The 15141-nt window shown below is 44.9% G+C and overlaps 1 long non-coding RNA gene across 1 annotated transcript in view; it reads left to right on the top strand.

Moving 5' to 3' along the window:
• LOC140212936 (uncharacterized) overlaps positions 1-14433 on the top strand; it is a 122447-nt gene extending 108014 nt beyond the window's left edge. Inside the window, exon 3 of the long non-coding RNA XR_011889925.1 lies at positions 13679-14433. This is a non-coding gene — a long non-coding RNA (uncharacterized lncRNA). The remainder of the gene's footprint in view (positions 1-13678) is intronic.
• The last annotated feature ends 708 nt before the right edge of the window (positions 14434-15141 follow it).

The following is a 15141-nucleotide window of genomic DNA, read 5'->3' as shown; positions in this document are numbered from 1 at the left end:
TACTTTGTAATATTTTTAATGCTGCAAAGGTTCTTAACAGCTCTTCACCATCGGCCCACCGCCTTCGGTAACGATATGACGAACATTCAATAGCCTGGCTCTTGCGAACAGTTGTAGTGCAAATACGCGCGGGAAAACATCGACGAGTGTCTCTTTTCTTGCTGTTCTTTGAAGCGCCCTCGCGTCGCATCAACAACCTGATTATCCCGTACCGACGGCTGCTTTAGAATTGTCTTTCATCAAAGTACGTGCATGAAAATTCAAGATTGACCTCGTCGCCACGTGTTCATCTCGTGGCTCCTGCAGCACTCGCAAAAATGAGAAAGCCGCAGACAGACAGACAGACAACGAACTTTATTTAATCCTGAGGAGCTACTGTCAGGACCTCCCAACGGGAGGCCATTGTAGCCGCTGGCCGCGGCCACGTAAAGGACAGAACGCCGTCACGCTCCGCTCTTTCCTGGGCCCTCTGGATAGCCTAGGCTTGGTTTCGGAGTACCGTGCTTCTGATGGCCTCCTCCCATTCGGCTTCGCTGGAGAGGAAGTCGTTAGGAACATCGCGAGGAACATCGCCAGAGCATGTGAGCCATTGAGCAAAAGGTTTGAGTGCAGTCGGGACAACTAGGGTCCACATCCGAGTACATCCTACTCAGGAATCCCCGCGTCGGGAAAGATCCCGTCTGCAGCATTCTAAGTGTAGCTGACTGACCTCTACTGAGTTTCGGGTGAGGCAGAGGATAAATTCTCCGACCAAGTTGGTAATGTTTAGTAATTTCATTAAATGTGAGGAGTGGATCGTTCTGCTGAGTCCCTTCCTGCCCCTCCGGAGCCTCCAGACCGTCGCGGCGCGTGAATTCTCGCGCATGGTCGTGAGCAAGCTCGTTGAGGTTTGGGAAGCCCTCGAGAACGTTTGTCCCCATGTGTGCGGGGAACCACGTGATATAATGAAAACCGAGGCAAGCCCTTTTCTCTAACATAGAGGCCGCTTCTCGTGCGAGGTTACCCGATTCGAAAGCTCTGATTGCGTCCCTCGAGTCGGTGTAGATGTAGGAACGCTCTGGGTCGCACAAGGCCAGCGCAACCGCAATTTGCTCTGCTATACTCGCGGTGGCCGCTCTGACTGAGGCCGAGGAGCGAAGCACCCCCCGCTCGTCTACAACCGACAACGCGAACACTCTCCTGTTCTCGTACTGCGCCGCATCGACAAAAGACCGCAGAGTCTCTGTCACCTCTAACTTTCTTCAATATGGCTCGTGCACGGGCTTTACGTCTACCCTCGTTATGCTGTGGATGTACGTTCCGCGGGAAGGGCCTCGCCAGGTAGGTCGCCCTCCTTTCTCGTGTCAATGTTATGCGCCGGTCCTCCATTATCCTAGGAGCCATGCCAACCTCGTTGAGAATTCGCCTGCCAGCTTGGGTCGACGATAGCCTAACCACCTGGGCAGTGACCTGAGGAAGTCGCAGCTATCATTTTTATTATATATATATATATATATATATATATATATATATATATATATATATATATATATATATATATATATATATATATATATATGTATGAGCGATGATAGAGCATAAACGGAATAAGTATTTCCGTTTGCGCGCATCGTGCAATTTATTTAGGTCTGAGAGATAGCCCAAAGAATTTCTTCAACTATGTGTAATATTAGCCGGAAAAAAATTAGACACACTTACACGTATTCAGCAGATCTGCTAATACCATGCGTGTTATGGCTGTTACTTTCTGTACGAGTTAGTAAACGCGTTGTCACTCAGGGCCATGGACGGCTGGCTTGCTGACACAACAACCCTCTCCTATCCATCTGATATGAAAAGCCTCGATCTGTTCACGCGCAGGCCTCTCTGACGTGACATACAGAACTGTGCCGTCTGAAAAAATAAAAGGTGAACAGCCAGATTCGCGCAATGGGCGTCAAGGGAAAAAAAAAGTGTCTGCTTCGGGCAGTGAACACGGGTGCGATCAAATTATGCCTAACGTTCTCACATCTTCCACATTGCGCAATACGGATCATTTGCCGCACGACGGCGATGCCTGGTGTCGGGATGACCGGCTCGCGTTATGCAAATTTAGACACGTGACTAGCGCCTCATCCCGCGTAACCACGTCTTGCGGTGTTTTTTGCGAATGGTTTCTTAACCTTCGCGCATATTCCCGCTAGCTTTTTGAGTGAGGGGGGAGGAAAAAACCCATATTTGCACCGTGACGCAGCGCCACGTTTCTTTTTTTTTTTTTTTAGGCCCTGTGCGAACTGGCGTGCGCAAGGGCTGAGAGGATGTCTTTTTGGGGTGTCGTCACGTTATTACCCACCAGAGGCCCTATAACGCAAAACTATTCAAATTTGCTTTTATGGCAATCTCCTGACGTAAAGTTTACGTAACGGTCGACGTAATCATGGAGCGGTGACCCACCCCGTCGCTTGAACTAAGTAATCCAAGTACTATTGTATATTTGCGGGAAAATTTTTTTCCTTTTTGTTTTTACCGGTTACCTTTTGTTCGGCCCTACGTAATGCCTTTATGGTGATTTAGGTATTCTACAAATAAATGAATAAATAAATAAGTAAAAAATCAAATGCTCTCCTTGTTTATAAGAAGCCACTTTTGTTTCATTTCAAAGGAAATAACAATGCCTACTTTCACACTTTTTTTCTCATCGAATTCACTCACAAGACGCGAGGTGCACGCAAAAGAATGAGGAGGGTGTCAGTGGGGCCCCGTCAGCGGACTGAAAGTAGATAACCGGTTGAAGAAGGTGGTGCCGGCGTCTGGAATTGGTCCGCTTCCCCTTGCTAAGCTAGCCGTGACTGGTTGAAATCGCGGCGGCGCCCAATAGTAGGCTCGAAATGGTGCTGAAACGTATCCTCGGCGAAGAAGAATTGACACAGCGATGTCGCTTACGTGCCGAAATGACTTCAAAACGTTATACTACGACGTAACATGTTTTATTATACGCAAATGCATCCGTTCTCGCCGGCAGCTCCGCGTAACCGTTGCCAGACCGATCTATAGGCAGACGTATTCTGTTCCTTTCGGAACGGGGCAGTCTCCGGCTATTCTGATGAAAAAAGAAAGTTCCCTTTTGTTCGCCATACTAATGGCATCTTTAATGCATACACGCCCATTTTCATTCGGTGCGTCTTCGCGGTGTCATCGTCAATTTCGACAGTATAGTAAAGGCAGTAGAGGAATTACATACTGAACTCTGTGTACTCAAAACGCCGAAGGCATCTTGATTGGATGTAGGGACGAACAAGACACGGAAGTTCCATGTGTGAAAAATGCGATGAAGCTAGAAGGGCTTTGCAAGATATTTCCGCAGGTAATGCTGCTGGAGAAAACGAGATGAATTTCGACTGCATAAAAGATGCAGGACACATTGCACTCGAAAAGGCTGCGGGCCTTTATACGCAGTGCCTGAAGACAGCTAGCGTTGCTGACAAGCAAGAATGCCAAAATTGTATAATTCCATAAACGCAGAGGGGCAAAAGAATTAATGAACTATGAGACAGCTTGCTTTAGGTGCCACGGAAAATATTTTAAACATGCCCAACAAAGTTAGGGCAACGCTGGGCTTCGATAAATTTACAAGATAAGCTGGATTTAGGACGGGATATTCAACAACGATTCGCATCTGCGTCATCGCTCAGGTTACTGAGAAATCTGCGCACGCGAAATAGCCTCTCCTTATGGTCTTCATACATTATGAAGAGTCATTTAACTTAGTGGAGATACCAGCAGTCATCGAGGCAACAAACAATCGAAGAGTCAATCAAGCATACGTGAATACCTTGGCAGATATCTATAAAGATTTCACAGCTACCCTAATTCTCCACAAGGAAAGCTACGAATATCTATCAAGAAAGAGGTCATCTCTTTCTCTCCAATGCTATTCGCTCCAACCTTAGAAGAAGTGTTTAACCTATTATACCGGCAAAGCTGATTGAGGATCAACGACGAGTATCTCAACAGCCTTCGCTATACAGATAACAGTCTCTGTTAGGAACACTGTGGATGAATTGCAACAAACGATTGAGAACCTTAACCATGAAAATTCAAGAATAGGGTAAAATGATTATTATGCAGAAGACAAAAGTAATCTTGAATATCCTGGCAAGAAAAGAAGAATTCTTGATAGTCAATCAGCCTCTAGAGTTTGTGCAGGAGTAGCTTATCCAGGTAAATTACTCATGGGAGCCTGATGATTAGAATGAAACTTACAGAAGAATAAAAATTGGTTGGAGTACATACGGCAGGCATTACCAAATCCTGACTGGGGGCTTAAAACTGTGGTTGAAAATAAATGTGTACAATCATTGCCTTCTACTGGTGCTAGCGAGAAGGTGGAGGTTAACAAAGCTTGAGATGAACTTAAAGACCGCGCAACGAAAGATGGAATGAAAGATGCCCGTTAGCAGACTGGGTGAAAGTGATTTGTATTAAAGAATCAACGAGCGTAGCGGATAGCCTGGTTGACATAAAAAGGAAGAAGTGGAGTTGACCAGACCATGTAATAGGCGCCGAGAACTGGTGGTCTATTAGATTTAACACATAGGTGTCAAGAGACAGAAAGCGCAGTCGAATACGGATGAGAACTAGGCATTGCGATGATATCAGGAAATTCGAAACGTATGATAGGGTCAGCTAGCGCAAGACAGCGGTAATCTGGGGCAGCTGGGAGCGGCCTTCGTTGTGTGCCCGGAGCACGTAATTACGCTGACGACACCCAAGAGTGGATGGTAGCGACCGCCATCGCTTTTTGTTTTCGTCTGCACCGAATTCGGAACATGTAACAAAAGCGGAAACAAACGCCTGTTGCGTTTCTTTCCGTTTACGTCTTGTCTGTCGGGCAGTTCGTATAGCGACGAATTCTGCACCCACTCCTGTCGAACAGACGACTTTACTGAAGCAGCGCCTGCTTCACGCTCGCTGTGCTTGCACTGCTGCCCAGCTGCTTTCCCCAAAAGCGAAACTTCGCCACACTTCGACTGGGCTGCAGTACGTTGTTTCTTCGTACTCTGTTTTTATTTTTACAGGCGCACACGCGCTTACCGCGCCACGCCGCACACCGGGAGCAGCACAACCGCACGCAAAGAGACGCACCAATCCGCGCACAGGAGCAGGAGCACGTGACACGTGTGCGAGCTCCGGAGCGTTTACACTAACAATGGATGGCGCCGACGTACATTTCTGGCTGCCACGTTTGCGCAACTCGCGCTCTCTTGTAATTACGTTTCGCCAGACCGCGATGCCAGTGTGTACAGAGTAGCTCGGTGGGCTCATTTTCACGGTAGCGCGCGTTCACGCGCTCGCATTGTTCTTGATGAAGCAGGTACAGCCGGCTCGCTTTCTAGCAGCAGGACGTTCTTGTTTAATCGAATCGCGTCGCATCTTTGCGTCGTCGTCCAAAACCGCAGTCGCTATTTGCCTTTCTTGTTCGCAGGCGGTGTTAGGTAAACAGAGTTTTCAGTGCTTATCTATCGAACGCGGCTACAAACGTGGCTCCCGAAAAAAAAAAATACAAGAACAGAACCGAGGGATAAACTGCACCATCGAACATGTCGAAATCTGGTGCCCCGCTGTGACGTTGTTTAGTCGTGTTCATCGTCAGCGGATCACGAACTTGCACAAGACGGCTAACTTTCGAAAAGTATTCGAGACATAACGAAGTTGAGAAGTGTCGCAGGGCCTAAGACCAGAAAGAGAAACAGGAAGGTAATTAAAGGAGTTAAAGAAAAGAAGGTCTCAAGTTAGTGAAGTAATACGATATTGAGATAATAAATGAGGAAAGCGGAAACAGAGAGGAGATCGAACTTGTGTCCGGTTGTCCTGCAGCGAGACGTCAAACGATGTTCTTCTCCAATACTTTGTCCAAGAATGCCAGGGTTCGCAGCACATGCTTGAATTTCTTTATAAACTTGACTTCAACATGCTCTAAGCTTAGGTTATATCAGAAGCACGAATGCTTTCATTACTGCTGCTTTCTTCCTTTCGCCGGTGCCGTCATTATTACTATCGTTGTCTTTGTTGTTTTCATCGTTGTCGATGTTCTCGTCGTGGCTTTGATCTTGTGAATGTCACTGCTGTTATAGTGGTTGATGTCGCTGTTGCTACTGCCCATCGTCCTGATCCTTCTCTTCGCGGTTGTTGTTGTTATTTCTAGCATGCTTACTCTGCGAGAGCACACATTGTCGGAAGCCCTTGAAAATGCAGTTTATTGCGCAACTATATATCAGTAAAACACGTTGTGGGGCTAGTTGGTGCATAGTTTTCATAAAATTAAGCCCCAACGGTAACGGCACACTAAGTAGGAACAAACGACAGGACAAGGTGCTTCATTGTGCGCCTTGTCCTGTCTTTTGTTCCTTCTTAGTCTGCCGTTACAGTTGGTGCTTTATTTTTTGAAAACTATATATCATTTGCGGTCTGAAACGTACGGAAAGTTGTCCTTCGGTTCTTACACTGCAATGTTGTTAGGATCACGCGATCATCAACATGGACGCCTGTTCAATTGAACGTGTAGCGGTCTTCCAGCGCCGACGTCGCGATTTCCAAGAGAAATAGGAAGTAATACTAAAGTGAGCTAGAGGTCGCCTAGCGTGATGTCTGCTACGCTCCTTGTGATTAAGCTTGTGCGAAACGTGAAATGACAAAAGAAATGATTTGTAAAAACCAATAAAAATTAACAAAATGAGACGAGCACCCTTTCGTGAAAACGAGAAGAATCAAAATAAACAAAAACAAAAACAGAGTAAACGCAAAGGTAATGCATGACTGGAGCAAATTCTGCACGCTACGAATAAAAGTCAAAAGTGGCATCGTCGCTTGCAGATCCGAAGTAGTTTCCCCCGAATTGCTGAGACCGTCTGGCATATCGAATACGAGACTTCGACAGCGCCAGTTCTTGAAGTTACACCTCACTTGCACGTACACGAATTATGCGTACTAAGTCCTAGCGAACACTGCATACGTGTTGCATTGGAAAGCTTCAGCGATGAAATATAAATAACGGATTTGTGCAGGCCCCTTCAGCGCGCCGAATGCTACGCGGGCGCGCGCGATTGTTCCCGCTGGGACTACTGGTTATGCAGACGCCACTGTTCGGGTTCAACATTGCGGAGAGGCCCGTACTGCTGCTTCGCAGCCACAGCGTCTCGTTAGAAGAAAGGCGTAACGCACACACTTCCCTACAAAAAGATGACTCGTGAGACCTTTTGTACTACTTAGTCTCCAAGGGATTTGTAAACGTGGCGGTTAAGCCAGAATGGGAAAGTTGGTTAGCGCATAGTATCTTGCCTAACCTTCATCCTTCTGGCTTTAAGCGGCTTCGTGACGTCGCATAAGCTGATCGTTTTTCCAGAAGCTATTGCGTTATGAGAGAGAGAGAGAAAACAAGGGTAGGAAAGGCAGGGAGGTCAACCAGAACAGCATCCGGTTTGCTACCCTACACTGGGGGTGGGGGAAAGGGGAATATAAAGAGGAAGAAAGGGAGAGAGTAAGCACTGAGTACGGGTGTGGGAGGGACACCATACACAAGGACACTATAAACGGTCTCTTAAGCCCGTGCACATCAAGTACTGCACTATGCACGAATCGCTTTTCGAGCCAGTGACGGGTGTGGCCACGGTCCGAGTATCTTCGACTCGGTGAACGGTCTCGAGTCCAGTCGGCGTAAAGTTGCCCGCAGAGAGCGTTATGAGAGCGAACACTATGGCAATGGGGTTGCGTTGTGCGCGGAATCCCATTACAATTCTCGTATTCGTACTTTCGCGATGCGGTCATCGTTTCCATCACTCCTGGAGGAGACGGAGCATCGTGATGGTCTCGAGTAGCCGTGACAATATCGCTGCCAAGAAAAGCGTGGAAATACGGAGCCTAATAAACAACGGGGCGCAAGCACGCATGCAGCCACCGGCGCAATGACGAGAGAAATCCCTGCAGGTAATTATCATTCCCACGGTAGCCTAACGAAGCACAGAACGAAGGTTCCCCCTCAAGAAAAGGGGAATCAGTTATGATTGTCATTTTGTATGGTTGGGACTCAAGAAAAATCCAGCTTCTCTATTTCTAAAAATAAAAGAATATTTTCACCCCGAGCTCACTTCAATAAAGTTTATTTTCTTCTTTCTGCTTTCTCCCCAAGTTACCTCTAGTCAGTTTTTTTTTTTTTTTTTGTACGAATTTGTATGGTACGAAGATCGCCTCCGAGGAGGTTTGGCCAGCTTTCACATCTCCTAATGCGTAGGTAGGGGGTTGGCAACCACTGTAACATGCGACACAATGTTCTAGTTCAGCGAACGAGAGGTTGAATTTCAGTGGTTAATATCAGTCACTACAGTTCGTCCCGTCTTCTTTTTTTTTCTTTGCAGACTCATTTTAAGTCATTACATACGCACCATGGTGGTGTAGTGTGACACGTGTACTTGTTTATCTTTATCGGGTGACCGCGTTTCACGGCCTAACAAATGTTATCGCACAGCGCAGGACACGCTCGCGTGTATTGGAAGTTTCTCGAAAGTTATCGATGGTTCTATCCGCTGTCTGTTGCCACCAAACCGTGTGTAATCTGATTTCGTTGCGCGACGCGAATGGTGTAGAACTTTCTGGAAGACAAGCCGGTCCCAGCGATTTCTGTGGAACCTTCGAGGACTGATGTATAAAAGCCTACGCGCTTGACCCGCTGGTCAGATTTCCGACGATCGCCGACTGTGTCCACCGCTATCGTTCTGTTTTGCGTGCAACGTGCTTTTGAGGGCACAAGTTCGCGCAACAAAGGTTTATTTTCGTCATTAGAGAGTTTTAGCAGAGCGTTTACGGTCCGCTCCGCTCAGACCGGCCTATCACAACAATTGGCACGCCGCCGCTCAGCAAAACGCTACTGGGAACGCTGACGCGCGTGCGCACAGCACACATAGCGGCAGCGGAACGTGGGACGCTGACCACGTTCCGCTAGGAACCTGATTTAGCGGTGCGTCAGGGAGCGTGTAGTTGCTTTCGTAATCGTTTTACCGCCAAGCTGAGAGCACGTCAGTGGCATCTCTGGAAGGCGCTCTTGTTAGATAAGCGAAATCAATGCATTCGGTGCAGCCACCGGTGCGCGTGAAACGTGTGCGGAGCGGAGCGCAAGCAAACGCTCTGCTAAAACTGTCTATTTACAGTTTTGCTGCTGTGTTCGTCACAGTCATTACCACGTGACCAGTGGACTAGCGGATATGGCGTTCCTCTGCAGCACACCATGTCGCGGGTCTGACTCTCTCTCCCAGGGGCCACATTCAGTTCGGTGTGCAATACAAATCCGCTCGAGTATACTTGCACTTCGGTCCACGTTTAAGAAACCCCGGTCGGTCACAATTATTACGGAGTCCTTCACTACAGATTACCTCATAGCCTCAGTGTTGCTTTGAGGCGTCAAAGCTTAAGAATCATCAGTCTACATATGTTTAAAGTCTTTCAACTCTGTGCAACCAGACTTTATGCGTGTCTGTGTGATGCGTACAAGTGTGCACTTCTGGGGCTGTTATTAGTTGCGTTCGTTCATATTATTCTTTTCAGTGTCGTCACGCGCATTTCATGATCACCCTTTCTTTTTTTTTATTCCGTTTGTGTAATTACAAATTCACTTTATGCTACAACGACCTGGCCAGGGCCCCATTTTTGGTGCCGACACATTCTCCTAACCGTAGCGCATCAAAAATAAAAAATAAGAACTCCGAAACTAAGTGTTAGGCAAGTTTAAATATTGTTGAGCGAAATGTTTCAGAAAACAAAGTTGTACGAGAAGTTCCCGAGTCTCTCGGCAGCGGTTTTTCGCTGTCGACGAGTCTGAAAATTTCTTGGGGCGAAACGTAATCAGACGATACATTAAAGTTTCACTCGCAGCGTTCTCTCTTCTCTCTACGTTTCTTTTTATCCTGTTGTAGCTGTTTGCAACTTCAGCTATAAAAGCTGAAGTTGCACCGAAACTGTGGAGCGGAGCTAAATTGATTGCGGGTGCTATGCGGCGCTTTTTTCTACGACGGTGCAAGCTGCGACTGTGTCCTCTGTTCTTAATGTCCTTTTTTTATCGTAGCACACCACCGAGAACCAAAACAAAGAAGATAATGAGCTTAGACAGAACAATGAGTGCACCCCGCCCCCCCCCCCCTCCCATATAAACCGTATCCTGTAAGCAAAATTAGGAAAGCAAGAAAATGGAATCGATACATCACCAGAACAAGCGCAGTGGTAGAGGCGTATATATCCGCCTTTGGTGGCTCCAGCGTCCTGGAAATTACGGCAAATTAAAATTTTAAAAATGTGCTGCCCTACTCCGGGTATAGGATAAGGGAGTGAAGAAAAGGAAAAAAAGAATGCTTACGAGCAGTCGCGGGCAAAATGAAAAAATTCTGTTAGCTTTTCGGGCCACGGATACGAACGTAATGCCCCACGGCGCTTACGTCAGCGGCGGTAGATTATTCGCGTATTTAAAGTCAGTGACGCTAACCTTCCAACATGTCTTTTTCTTTATTTTCTTTCTTTCTTTAGCCGTGCATGTTTCGCGTCAATCAGCGAGCCTAAAACGTACGTAGTCAAGACGAGGGCCACGATGGCAACAATGCACTTTTCTAGATTAGACACTTGGAAGTACTTTTCTACTAAGATTCTTTCTAGCTTAATACCGAATTATGTGTCAAGTTATGTTTTTTTCTTTCTCGTACATTTTTTCTTCACTTTCGCCTCATCATCATCAGAGGTTTATCAGAGGTTCCCTAAGGCGCAGTACTGGGTCCTCGTTTATTACTGCTTTGTATTAATGACCTGCCCCTACACACTCCTCTCAAAACACGCATTTTTGCAGACGATTCCGTTTTATATCACACAATTAAGTCTGCCACTGATCATGTTGCCCTCAACAATTGTTTTTCTGACTTCTGTAAGTGGTCCAAGGTATGGAAAATGAATATCAACATTTCCAAAACTGTCTGTATGTCATTGAAGCGAGGCCCATTCCCTTCCTTCTTTGCCTATGCCTTCAATAATGTTACCTTAAATAGAGTGTTCGAATTCAAATATTTAGGTATCCTAATAACACACGATTAGTCATGGTTGAAACAACTAAACTTCTAACATATAAAACCCTCGTTCGCTCCATCCTCGAATATGGCTGCGTTGTATGGAATGTATACAGACACTATGACGTGAAATTAAAAAGAATCAGCATTTTTTTTTTTTTTTTAGCAGATTTGACAAGGACTTTTCGCCGTCTAACTCTCTTCCCCTACTTGGTCTCACTCCTCTTGCAGAGCGTCGCTGACTTCAATGCCTAAAATTCATTCACATGTTAATCAATTATCCTCGTCTCCCCTCTCCAGATAACTATTTGACTTTTTCCACACCCTCATCTACAAGGAATTACAACGCACTAAATATTTCAGCCTTTTTTTGCCCGGACTGATTACTTCAAATTCTGTTTCTTTTTTCCGTCAACAACTGAAGTCTAGAATTCATTACCGGGCAACATCCGTTCCATGCCTCTGAAACAATTCACACAAGTTTGCTTATAAATGTTTGTATGTTTGTTGTTCATCCACTCCTGCAATAGCCTCATTGAGGCTGGAGTACGTATAAATAAATGAGTGTATTTGACTTACGGCATTTTACATACGTTTTTCTAAGGCTTTATGCAGCACCTGAACATGATTTATTTATTTATTTATTTATTTATTTATTTATTTATTTATTTATTTATTTATTTATTTATTTATTTATTTATTTATTAGGAAGGGTGTGTATCGGCAGCAAGTACATGATGTCGCCACTTTTTCGACTTGATGAAATAGTATGACGGAATCATGATTACAGGTGAAGTGAAACCTTTCAGCTTTCTCGGGCTTCCCAACCAATTGTAGGGCAATCACTTGTGTCTGATTAAAGAGGAAATTGCTAGACTAAAGTATGGCAGTTTCCGCATAGCCTTAAACGGAGTCCGTTGACAACGCTGGAGTTGTGTTAACAAGCACATTCACAGACCTTTAGCAGTCAGTCACGTTAAAGCAGAAGGTAAAAAAATAGTTACATTTTAGCAATTTTGCAAACCAAGTAACAGACGAAAAACACGAGACCTGAAGAAACCCAATTAAACACGAAAACACGAAACCGCCCTTGAAGAACTTGCAATAGCTAAGAAAAATAGAGCGGAAAGAAATATTAAAAAAGAAAAGCTAACCAATAAATAAAGCTAAATCTCGCCTACATTAATAATTTGACGCTATGTCACTACCAGCCAGGACAGCTACTAAAAGCTGCGAAGCAGTTATTTTCGCTCATGGATTCAATCCTCTGTCAAAGAAAGTTTATGAAGTTACTATGCGCCTAGTGTATTTAATTTCCAGCTATTTAAAATTGTATGCCATAATTTTGTGTTATATACATATAGCACTGGAGTCCACCCCTTTTTGATGATGTAAAGCCCTGACGGCAAAAAATAAATAAAGTAAAAAAAATAAGTAAGAAAGCAGATCATCGAAAATCACACACGATAGGTTGGAAGTTTTTAGCTCCAGTGATATGGAAATTGATGCCATAATCGCGTACCCGCTCATTAACCGTTTCAGCTCTTGATAAATTTTATTCACTAAGAAGGGTTATTTAGTTTACCCGCCCGCGGTGCCTTGGTGGCGCGTTGCGCTGCTCAGCACGAGGTTGAGGGTTCGATTTCAAGCCACGACGGCCGCATTCGATGTGTGCACAATGGAAAAAAAATACACTGGTGTAATAAGATTTATGTGCAGCGTGCAGAACGGCGGGTTACTGAAGTTATTCCGCAATCTCCCACTGTATGGAGTACATCATAATCAGAACGCGGTTCTGGCACTCAACACCCCACAACTTTACTTGAGTTTCATCTATCTACGTTATTGCGATTGCATCTGCATATGCCAGGAGCTCAATTCAGGCGGCACACACCTTCAATTTTACGACGCTAATGTGCGCTACATTCTTTCGGTTTTAAAGTCATCGCTTTGTACCCTGCTCTAGATTCAGAAGACACATGCGATGATTTTCTTTTTTTCTTGACGCTCTCTCGAGGTCACGCTTTCGATCATCTTGGCAATGGTTGGCCACATTTGCATGGAGCAGAAAGCAAAAAAAAAAAAAAAAAACTCACACGCTGGTTTACTTCGATTTACGGTCACGTTAAGGAATCGCAGCTGGTCGAAATGAACGCAGAGTCGACCCACTACGTCGTGGCTCATATAAGATCGCTTGCACATAAAAACTTATATTTTTTCTTCTTCAAGGCTTCCTCGCATTTTAATTTCATTTCAGTGCAGAGCTAAGTAAGTAATATAGTTAAATTTCGTCGAAGTTACTTTTCTTTCACGTTGCGCCCATGCCCACCATCATTTCTTTCCTGAACAGTTTCTATGTGATATTTTTGTTTCTATCACGATGTAGCGCCAGATACTTTAACGAGTAAATGTGAAGGCATTTGTCTCTCGCCTCCAAGATTCCAGCTCCCCCTAACCGGTGTTTATAATAATTCGTACCCTCTTTCTATTATTCTCTGCCCGACGGTTTAGAAAGATGCATGCATGTTTGTCTCGTGAAAGCATCGCCAAGTTCTCGCACAGTTTAATTCGTTTTTTGCTTTTGTTTTGTTTTGTTTCTTTTGCAGCGGCAGGCAGTCGCTGTTACCTTGCGGTAAGTGATGGCCCAGCACATCGCACGGACATAATGGCACCGTAACTGCGCGCCTTAAAATGAAGTCGACTCCAAATGACAGCTTCCACTGTCGTGTAATATTTTCGTAGCCATGATTGCCTTTAGGTTCTCGTCCTACGGGGACCTACGCGGGATCGCCACAACGCGCCATCATTGTGCTACAGCTCCTTCCATCTCTCAAAGCGCCGACTTGTTCTTTTTACATTTAACAAAAAACATTTTGAAACTTGTTCATTCGTGCTCTTGGCGTCGTGCGTCCGTGCCACTCGAGTGTTTTGCTGAAAAACTGACCAGCGAAATAAACTCGAGAAAGTGAAACGTAGGGTGTGTTCCTATTATGTTTGGATGATGTAACACAATCCTAGAATTAATGCTTCACTGAGTAAAACTAAATAATCCTATTTGTCTTTTTGTATGTAGTGGAGACAAAAGCCTTTGCGCACACCTCGAAAAGCATGAACGAGCAAAAAAAAGCGAACGTCACAGGCGTTTAAGTGAAAGAAAACAGATACGCACGCAATAAAGGTAAACGTTTGCAATGCATCAACATCAAGCCCATGTTCTGTGTGCTCAGTGAAAAAGTGTTCGATGGGGATTACACAACAGAAAAAAGAAGGCAGAACGCGTTAGAAAAAAAAATTGATAGTCGGATGTGCTGTAGAATTCGGATAGTCTTTGCCGAATTCTACAGTACATCTGAAGTTTTTATTTCGTTAGTATAACTCTCGCACAACGTTTTTTTGTCGTCCTTAAAGAAGTAACAGAAATATATAAACTGCGCGTATTACTGCTGGAGCATTAGGAAAACTTGTATAGTCGATGGGCGAGACATAACACGCTGTTACAAGAATGCAGTGATGCGATGTGCGGACATGTTTTATTTATTTTATAGGCTGAAATGCGAAACACAATAAAGAAAATTAAAGCTTGCAATAGTGAACGTAGAGACAGCTTTTTTAGAAGTGCCCATATATTTCGTTTGCAAATAATAATATTTTAGTCAGCCGCATGATGACCTAATTAAAAAGTTCCCGTGTTCTATCGTGTTTGCGCAAGAAGTTGAAGTTGGCGCCAACATCGAAACTCTCTTTAACTAGAGGCCCGACCACGAACATATCTCATTGCAGTTTACCGTATTTGTATAAGAACATTCAATCAGGCCGCCTTTTACTCGTCACGATTTCCTCTCGAGCTCCTATAACGATTGGTTTGCCGAGGGCGCCCAACTATAGACAAGCTTACTCCCGGCCGTAAAAGCAAGAACCTTTGCCACTAAAGAATCACCAGTCAATTTTGGAACTTGCCGATTCCGCGTACCCGCACCCGGAATGAAGTAAGGTGCAGCTTCGTTCGGTCATTTTTGACATTGTGCCGTTTTCTTTTCGTTTTCCGTTTTCCATCAACCGTTCTCATCCC

The sequence above is a fragment of the Dermacentor andersoni genome, chromosome 8, assembly GCF_023375885.2.
Source record: "Dermacentor andersoni chromosome 8, qqDerAnde1_hic_scaffold, whole genome shotgun sequence".
NCBI lineage: Eukaryota > Metazoa > Arthropoda > Arachnida > Ixodida > Ixodidae > Dermacentor > Dermacentor andersoni.
The sequence above is the reverse complement of the archived record's forward strand: the minus strand, read 5'-3'. Positions and strand labels throughout refer to the sequence as shown.